This window comes from Mytilus californianus, unplaced genomic scaffold (assembly GCF_021869535.1).
Source record: "Mytilus californianus isolate M0D057914Y unplaced genomic scaffold, xbMytCali1.0.p SCAF_9, whole genome shotgun sequence".
In the NCBI taxonomy this organism is placed as follows: Eukaryota; Metazoa; Mollusca; class Bivalvia; order Mytilida; family Mytilidae; genus Mytilus; species Mytilus californianus.
In genome coordinates, this window is record NW_026262745.1 from 31,346,143 (window position 1) to 31,355,305 (window position 9,163).

At 33.2% G+C, this 9,163-nt stretch overlaps 1 long non-coding RNA gene across 1 annotated transcript in view; it reads right to left on the bottom strand.

Annotated features, from left to right (window-relative positions):
* The window catches only part of LOC127715133 (uncharacterized), a 38,842-nt gene extending 33,184 nt beyond the window's left edge, over nt 1–5,658 (bottom strand). The window contains exon 1 of the long non-coding RNA XR_007988180.1: nt 5,456–5,658. This is a non-coding gene — a long non-coding RNA (uncharacterized LOC127715133). The remainder of the gene's footprint in view (nt 1–5,455) is intronic.
* Between the last annotated feature and the right edge of the window lie 3,505 nt (nt 5,659–9,163).

Sequence of the window (9,163 nt, forward strand, 5' to 3'; positions counted from 1 at the left end):
CAGTAATATTTACGAACTTGGGAGCGATTTCTACGTCATTGATTTTAATTTCTCAATCAAGCAGACCGCACGGTGTCTAACGGGAATATATTTTCTTGATTCATTTTTCAGGTAAACTATCGTCTAATCGCTGTTCACGAGTTTTCATTCATTGCATACACACAAAAATAATGCTGTTGTTATAGTATTTTAACAAAACGTTTATCGATTCATTTCAGAAAATACATGACTTGGAGCAGATTTTTGCAGGGATGGATTTCTATTTCAGAAAGAAGTTTGTACATAAGAAGGATTAGCATTTTACAGTAAAAGCGATTTTTTTTTCTCTCATAGAAATGGGATAACTAAATAAAAATCAGTTGAAAAAAGGGGGGTTGAGTGTAGTGGTAAACTGTGGTTGGTAATTGAGATAAGAAACATTTACAACATGATAGCTGCAAAGTTTGAAGTTTGTATAAGTAATTTGTTGATTTGACCATAACAGGTGCATAGACCCTTCAATAAAATGATGCGTACAATTTTGACAAAAAAATATTCTGTAAGGACATGTCGCGACAAACATTTTGGTTAAATTGTTTTGTCGAAACCTGTATCTCTTTCTGGGAAGAAGCGATATGAACTGAATGTAAAAAATCACAACATGGCCTTGACCTTTGACCTTGACCTAATTTTCTTTATTTTGGACCAAGGACCTCAAATCAACAGACCCTAGGTCTCTATCACTTATGGTTTACCAGTTGCAAATGCATATCACTTATATCAAATGCATAAGGGGAAATAACTCTCATATGGAGTCTCCGGCTCCAGTCAAAATAATTCTTCAGATCCTGAGGATATAACGAGCAAATTGGTGAATAATGTTTGTCGTAATCTTTTACGGTTGCGAAAGAGGTGCGCCCACATGAAAAAACAGCGTTTTGGGAGATAACTCTTACAATAAAAAGTTTTCGGTTAAACAGGGTCAGTTTCAAAGTCGCAACAACTGTTTGAAAAGAGGGACGAAAGATACCAGAGGGACAGTCAAACTCATAGATTGAAAACAAACTGACAACGCCATGGCCAAAAATAAAAAGACAAACAGACAAATAATAGTACAGATGACACAACATAGAAAAATAAAAACTAAGCAACACGAACCCCACCAAAAACTTGGGGTGATCTCAGGTGCTACGGAAGGGAAACTATATGCAAAAAATCTAAGCGACATCTTGCGAAACCACAAAGCACCGTAAGAAAAAAATGTGGCGGAAGAAGAAAAAAAAAACATAATAATAATAATAATAATCAGATGAAAACCAATATTCTGCGGAAAGACCTAAATATAAGAAACTCGAAGAAATGTGTTTAATCATTAGATTGTTTTCTTCTTCTCTTAGTAAATTCCTCCTTTCTCGGAGCACCCGTGTCACACAGAGACAGAACTCGCACCACTCGAAAAAAATACTACAAACTCGCACCAATGAAAAAAAGTTTTAAATCATCAGAGATTTCTAGATTGTCTTCTCTTAGTTATTTCCTCCGTTCTTGGAGCACCCGTATCACACAGAGACAGAACTTGATTCGCACCTTTCGAAAAAAAAAAGAAATACTACAAACTAGCACCACTGAGAAATGTTTTAATCATCAGTGTTCCAGGTTGTCTTCTTCTTCTCTTAGTTATTTCCTCCGTTCTAGGAGCACCTTTGTAAAACCGAGACAGAAGCTACTAATTGCACATTCAAACTCCTATTGAAGAAGAACTGACAAACTAATTAAATCTATCAACATACTGCACCAGTGCATAAAAACAGTTTGAGAAACACGAACCCAAGCTGTGTATCACCATAAACATTTCAAGTAGTCTTCTTTTTTCTAGTTATCTTTTTAAACTTCAGGTCTTTCGTCAATTATAAGTTTAAGATGACTGCGATGGTTGCTATGTAGGGAAATAGACGAAATAAGTGTAACAAAAATACCGAACTCAAAGGTAAATTCACAAAGGGCAAGCCCTTAAAAACTGAGAAATTCAAACGCTACACTCTATCAACCAACGGAACGAATGGAAAACAACTGTCATATTCATGACTTAGTACAGGTATTTTCCGAAGAAAATGGTGTATGTTAGAATAAAAGAGTTTAAACGGTTACCGTATTTTTGCAAAAAACATGTGTAAATTAACTATAATAATTGTATTTCGTCTGCCTTAGTGTTTTTTAGTTCCTCAATATCATCAATAAAAGGAACGATTTGACTATTTAGGAAACAGGATTTTATCACCATTTCATACTTATAAGCCTTAGTCTTGATCCCATATTACCTTGTATACTACAAAATGATTGTCTAGAAATACAAAAAAATTATTTAAATTGGTCAACTAATCTTTATTAATAGACGTTTTTGCTAATGAATAATATGTAAATGATTAAGTTTTGAGATAACAAATTAATAAAGAATCTCTTGAGTTCAATTTTATATGACGGTCATCACTTTTCAGTTAAAATGATGATTTACAAATGTAAGACATCATTGAAAGAAAGACATTATTTTGCATTCAGAAAATAGTAAATGTCACAAAATGCGATCTTAATCGTTTCTTGTCACAGATCTAAATGCCATCAACGACATTATCGGAAAGGCTACAAATGATCATTATTGTTGTCTGTCAAATTTAATTACGGTTTAATCGTGCCCTGATGTCTTGGTGCATACTATACAGTACTGAAAGTCATTTTGTGTCATTCGAATAAATAATTATTATCCGATATAAAAATAAGAACATATGGTTTGATTGCCAATGAGACAACTCTCCACCTCGGGGAGGGGGTCCTGGGCACTTAAATCGATTTTTTGTTTCTAAAAGTATAAAATATTTGTCAAATCCATTTTTCTCCATATCCATATTTGTGAAAAAAATATAGGATACAATATGTATTTGTGTTATCAAAATATATGAAAAGGGTTGGGTACTCAGTCTCTGTCTGTCAGCTGCTCATCTCTGGTCGAAGTTCCCCCGAGCTCTCCACAAACTAAATGACCGAATTTTGAAATAAAATATAAGAAGATAACTCTAACAAAATATTTTTCAAAAATTGAAAGTAAAAATGAGGTCATATTGTTTGTGTAGTAATAAACAAATCCCAGATTTGTTTTTACTATAATACAATATGTACAAACATTACGGTACATTCCTTTATAAAATCAAATTATCTGAGTTGTATCCCCTTATACCTTATAAGACTAAGCTTTGAAATAATGAATAAATGCAAAATATTCGTTTTAATAATATAAGTCAGATAATGTTCATTTAAACCAAAAGTTTCACACAACAAAAGAATTGCACGCCTGCTTCGATATACGCTTATGTCTTTAAAACTAGGCCAATCCTTTTCTGTTATTTTACGATCCTAGAAGGCGAAAGACCTCAAAATTACCATAGGAAATACTTTAGTGAGACGAATGTTACTGTTTTGTATAAAAACACAAAACGGTGTTAAAACAATGATTGAATTTGCAACCTAAACTCAATGACCACGCTGATATTTCAGAATTAAATCGGGCAAACTTTTAGTCAGGTTAACACGTATACAATGTAAAATGAGCAACACGAAGCTCACAAAAACCGGAGTAACCAAAGGGGCTCCAGAAGCGTAAGCAGATCCCGCCGAGTTCACTAATAGTACCTGTCGTGTTGCTAATTCCTAAATACTGCATAATGCACATATAATACCAATTTCAATGCCAACAATAGGTGTTGATGTAATAACCTTCACTACATATGCTTGAGACCCAAAACGTGTGAGGCAAACTGCATAAAAAGGTTTTCATTTTTTATTTTTTTATTTTCGTTTCTTGTGTATAATATTGAGTTTAGTATGACGTCCATTATCACTGAACTAGTATACATATTTGTTTAGGGGCCAGCTGAAGAACGCCTCCGGGTGCGGGAGTTTCTCGCTGCATTGAAGACCCATTGGTGGCCTTCGGCTGTTGTCGGCTCTATGGACGGGTTGTTGTCTCTTTGACACATTCCCTATTTCCATTCTCAATTTTATTTCAGTATTACAACCAAATAGAACACTAGGCCACCAAAATCTAGTTAGGTTAGTTTTAACTGAAGTAGTTGCACTCTTAAGTTTACCGATGATTAGGAATTAACAGTCAAAATATACACAAAAACAATATCTCTGACTAACTGATCTGACCACCTTAATGCAATGTCAAGATCTTTTTTAATTTAATCAACGATCGGAAGATAAATGGAGATGTTTGATCTACATTAACGTACGTCTGCTGAGCCGAATTTAGATTCCTATAATGTGAATACGAGACAAAACTGCAGGGGACTAAAGAGCTTTCATTTCAAGAAAAGTGACTTCAAATAAAATTTAGTCAATCTTATTGTCGTTCTATCATGAACATAAGTCAATGACATTTCCCTTATAGACTACTAGTAACTGACCAGAAAACTCGTACCAAAATACAAAAAAAATAATTTTTATTGTATAAATCTTAAATATAAATTGTTAAATAAGATATAGTTTATGTAACAAGATTAAAAGGGCGTTAGGTATACGTCAATGAGACAGCAATCCAACAGCATCATATTTTTTTTTACATGTTTTGTCTGGAAATGGCTACAGCAACAATATATGTGTATCGCTGAAACAAAGTGCTCTTTATTTTAATCAAATTTCTATATGTTTTTTTTCTAATTTGTCTTGTTTTTCAAACAGATTTAATATCTTCTTCAATAAAGTTCTGTTTTGATTCGGAACTCCTTTTTTTTTTCTTTTTTTTTTTTTTTTGGTAAAATGATCTGTGATCCGGATTAATTTTGTTCCACTAAAATTACTGTTACAGACGTATTAGGCAATAATATTAACGATGCATGTACATAATTAAAGAATTGCTTCCATGCAAAAGGTGTTGAATATAGAAAAAAAAATTTTTTTATAAACAAAGGTCTTCCGCATAACTGTATTGTTCGCTTAGATTACGAGACTTTTCCTTTCTTACTAGCTCCTTAAGTGCAAGTGTCAAATAGATTTACTAGCTTCGTTACGGTTTTTACTATATTAAACTAACCATTAATTCTACTCGTTTAATTTCTCTAAATCAAATTTATATGTCTATATTGTGTTTGTCAACAAAATATTGCATATTATAACAATATAAATTTTAAAAGCTGAAACTTATACAATATACATTTAAAAAGGTGAAACCTATACAATATACATTTAAAAAGCTGAAACATATACAATGTTACAATAGTAATCTAAAAAGCTGAAACCTACATTGTATACCGATATACAATATACATTTAAGAAGCTAAAACCTATACAATTATATTATATACATCTAAAAGGTTGAAACCTATACCATTATACAATATACATTTAAAAAGCTGAAACTTATATAATTAGACAATAAATATTTAAAAAGCTGAGACCTATATATCAAGGAATAATTACTCACACAATAGTTTGATAGCTCAATCCAGGTCCAGTAATAAGTGTGAAATAAAATCTCTTTGTTATAGAGTGACTTGAAATATGCTACTGATAATCCAATCATTCAACCTATAAAATCAATCCATGTAATGTTTAACTTATACAGAGCTTTTGTATAGTTGAATATTAATTGTTCTATCAGCTTCATTCTCATCCATTGGAAATGCGTACGTTAAGAGAATTTATGGGGTATGATTGATTCAAATACATTTAAATGAAAGTTGAAAATAATTGTAAACTGTGACCTGTGGAACTGTTTGAAATGATATGCCTAATACCCTAATTATCTTTTACACTGTATCATAGAATAGAGAATGGAAACGGGGAATGTGTTAAAGAGACAACAACCCAACCAAAGAGCAGAAAAAAGCACAAGGCCACCAATGTGTCTTCAACGCAGCGAGAAAATCCCGCAGCCGGAGGAAGGCTTAAGCCGTCCCATAAACTATAATGTATACTATATAGTTCAGCGAAATGGTCGCCACACTAAACTCCAAAACATTCAAATGAACAAAAGTTAAAGAAACACACAAGACTAACAAAGGCTAGAGGTTCCTGACTTGGGACAGGCGCAAAATGTGGCGGGATTAAACATGTTTTGTGAGATCTCAACCCTCCCCCTATACCTCTAGCCAATGTGGAATGAACAAACACACAGCAATACGCACAGTAAAACTCAGTTTAAAAGAAGTTCCAGTCCGATGTTAGAATAGGTAACAGAATGTCATTTTGTGAACAAACCAATCGGAATATATGTACTTAAAATGCAAGGGAAACGAAACCTCTGCATTATACTTTGTAAATACTGGTACTTGGCTTTCAAATTTTGATCTGAGCGTTTGTGATGAAGGTAAATCTAGAACAGCGTATCGTCGCACCAAATTTATAATGTGTTATCTTCTTTTTCAAGGACTGTGTCGATACAGCTGCTTGTGAACTGTTTATCCAAAATGGCGAGGGTGTCATTAGTCCAGAAGTCAGTGCTTCGCCACTGACTTTCACCACTGACATGATTAATAAAGTAAACATTTCTAAAATGTCCTGTTAACTAATTAAGTAATAATAATAAACTAAGGTTCCAACTCCCTCAGGCAAATTTGACCATTGATGGTTTTGCTACTCTTGTATGTCCAGTTTGGTCACGAAGCTCGTTAAGTCTCTGGCTTTCAAGTATATGGATTTGAAATATCCTTTATGAAGGTAAATCAAGAAAGGATTTGGACGCAACAAATATTCAAAGAGTTATTTTCATTTACCAATACTTTGATTTATTTTGTCAAATATAGACAATATCATCTTTAGGCATTTGATAGTATTTTTCTTTCTCACAGGAAAAAAGAACTAGATGATATAAATTAATGGTGAGACTGGCGTGAATGAGAATTAGAGTATAACCTTTGCGTTGTGAATCATTGTTATGTTGTGAATTAGTGTACAGAAACAAACTTAAGGGATCAGGTGAAGCCCGCCTCCGGATGCAGGATTTTCTCGCTGCGTTGAAGACCCATTGGTGGCCTTGGGCTGTTTTCTGCTCTTTGTTCAGGTTGTTGGCTCTTTGACGATCTTCTAGATGGATTTGTTTCCTATTAATTGATTGAATTCATTTCTAATTACAATTCTTCCTCTGTTGCTGTCACCATGAATACTTGTTGACTCTGTGGGTTTGACTGCTCAATTAAGTAGTGTAAGACATTTTGATTGTTTACAAACATAGTTACATGTGTATGTTTATGAATTGTTTATTAAATAAATATTTTTTGCCAAAAAATTTCAATACATTGCCTCCGGGTGCGGGAATTTCTCGCTGCATTGAAGACCTGTTGGTGACCTTCTGCTGTTGTCTGTTCTATGGTCGGGTTGTTGTCTCATTGACACATTCCCCATTTCCATTCTCAATTTTACCTTGAAATTTCAAGTCTCAGTGGTGAAGAATCTTGCTTTTAAGTTTTATTTATACCAAACCACGTATAAAAGTTCCCAATCTCGAACTAAAAGGTTGATCTATTGTTTACGTCCTACTGGTTGCTGTCACTATTTGTATTTTTATAGTTTTTGATAAAATAATAAAATAACGACACAGTTTAAAAAATACTGCTTTAAAATTCATGAACTAAACAAATTCTTTTTTGTTGATAGAGTTACATTTAGTTTTAGTCGGCGTAGTATCAAAGTTACCAATTTAGTCTTCTATGACATTACAGTGTCACTAATTTTCATCATGCATGGAGTAATTTATACACATTAGTAAAATATCAACACATTATCGCAGTAAATTGCAAACAAACTTCAGATTAATCAATCACGGCTTCGAGCGATGGCTGATGTAAACAATGTTATAACGATAACACTGACAATTGTGAAATTACAAGTAGAGTGATTTAAAATGAAAATAAATGAACAAGTCATTATCAGCTTTTGTTGCCACAGTGGAATTCCCGATGTCAATACTTTTAATTTTCATTTTTGTATTATTTTCCTCATTACAATGACAAAACTAATTAAAATTTATACGGAGTCCTGGTTTTCAGACCTTTAAATGTTGGATTGGTATTATCTAAACCCTTTAGTTTTCGATATTGATATATCTGTAGACAATCTTTGCATTTTACATTTGAAAACATTTCTATTATCACAATGATTGTCACCACGAAGCAATAACACATTGAAAACATGTAATTACATGTATTATCATTATACAGTTTTGAGGTCATCGCCTTGCACTACTGATCCAAATGCATTATAAATCAATATAGACTACTACTGCGTTGCATGGTATTTCTCTTCTCGGGGTAGACTTGATCCCAGTACAGATGTGCTTGCTAATATCAATCTGATTAAAATACAGATCATATGTTCAAGCTGTTCTTACAAGGATCTGACAACACTCCGTTTAATTTCTGTTCTGATAATTATTACATCAGCCAATGAAATTTCAGCATTCAAATTTTTGAAAGTGTGTATTAATCTGACAAAACCAGAGGATCTCAAAAGGTCTTTAAAACAAAAGTAGAATGGGGTGCTTTCAGATCATTGTAAGCAGCGATTGTATACATGATCAGATTGTATTAATATGAGTTGTTTGTTCTATTTAACGGAAAAGAAAGGATATTTAGTGTATCAGTTCGAGACGCAGAATCACTACGAGTACATGAAAACCCAGAATAGCAAAGTAACAGCGCATTTCCCATCTCAAAGTCACAGTGAGACCGTCAGCACGGAGCAAAAACTCTCATTTCACTTTCATGTGAACGACGACCCCTAGCAACCGTTTGAGCGGATTATTTTGCTCGATAGCGATTAGGTATATAACCGGATGTGATTTATTAGCATGACAAATGTTTTTGGATTTGTATTTCCAAGACTGTCAATCTAAATATTAAACAGGAAAGGTATAAAGAACGCAATAAAGTTGTCGAGTACTTTAAAGTAAAGTAACGATGTACACATCTTGTCCATTCACAACATGCCTTGTCCGTAGTATGTAATAAAAGTATAGTAATATTAAATGAACTGAATTATACCGAATTATAAGCCTGGAGTTTTCTTATATTGTATTCTTTATACAATGTACCTGACTAGTCTATAATACTCTGTAATAACAAATCAGCAATAGCCTGAAAGTCTTTATTTCATTAGCCCCAAGTATTGATTAGATAGAACAATTTGGTCAGCA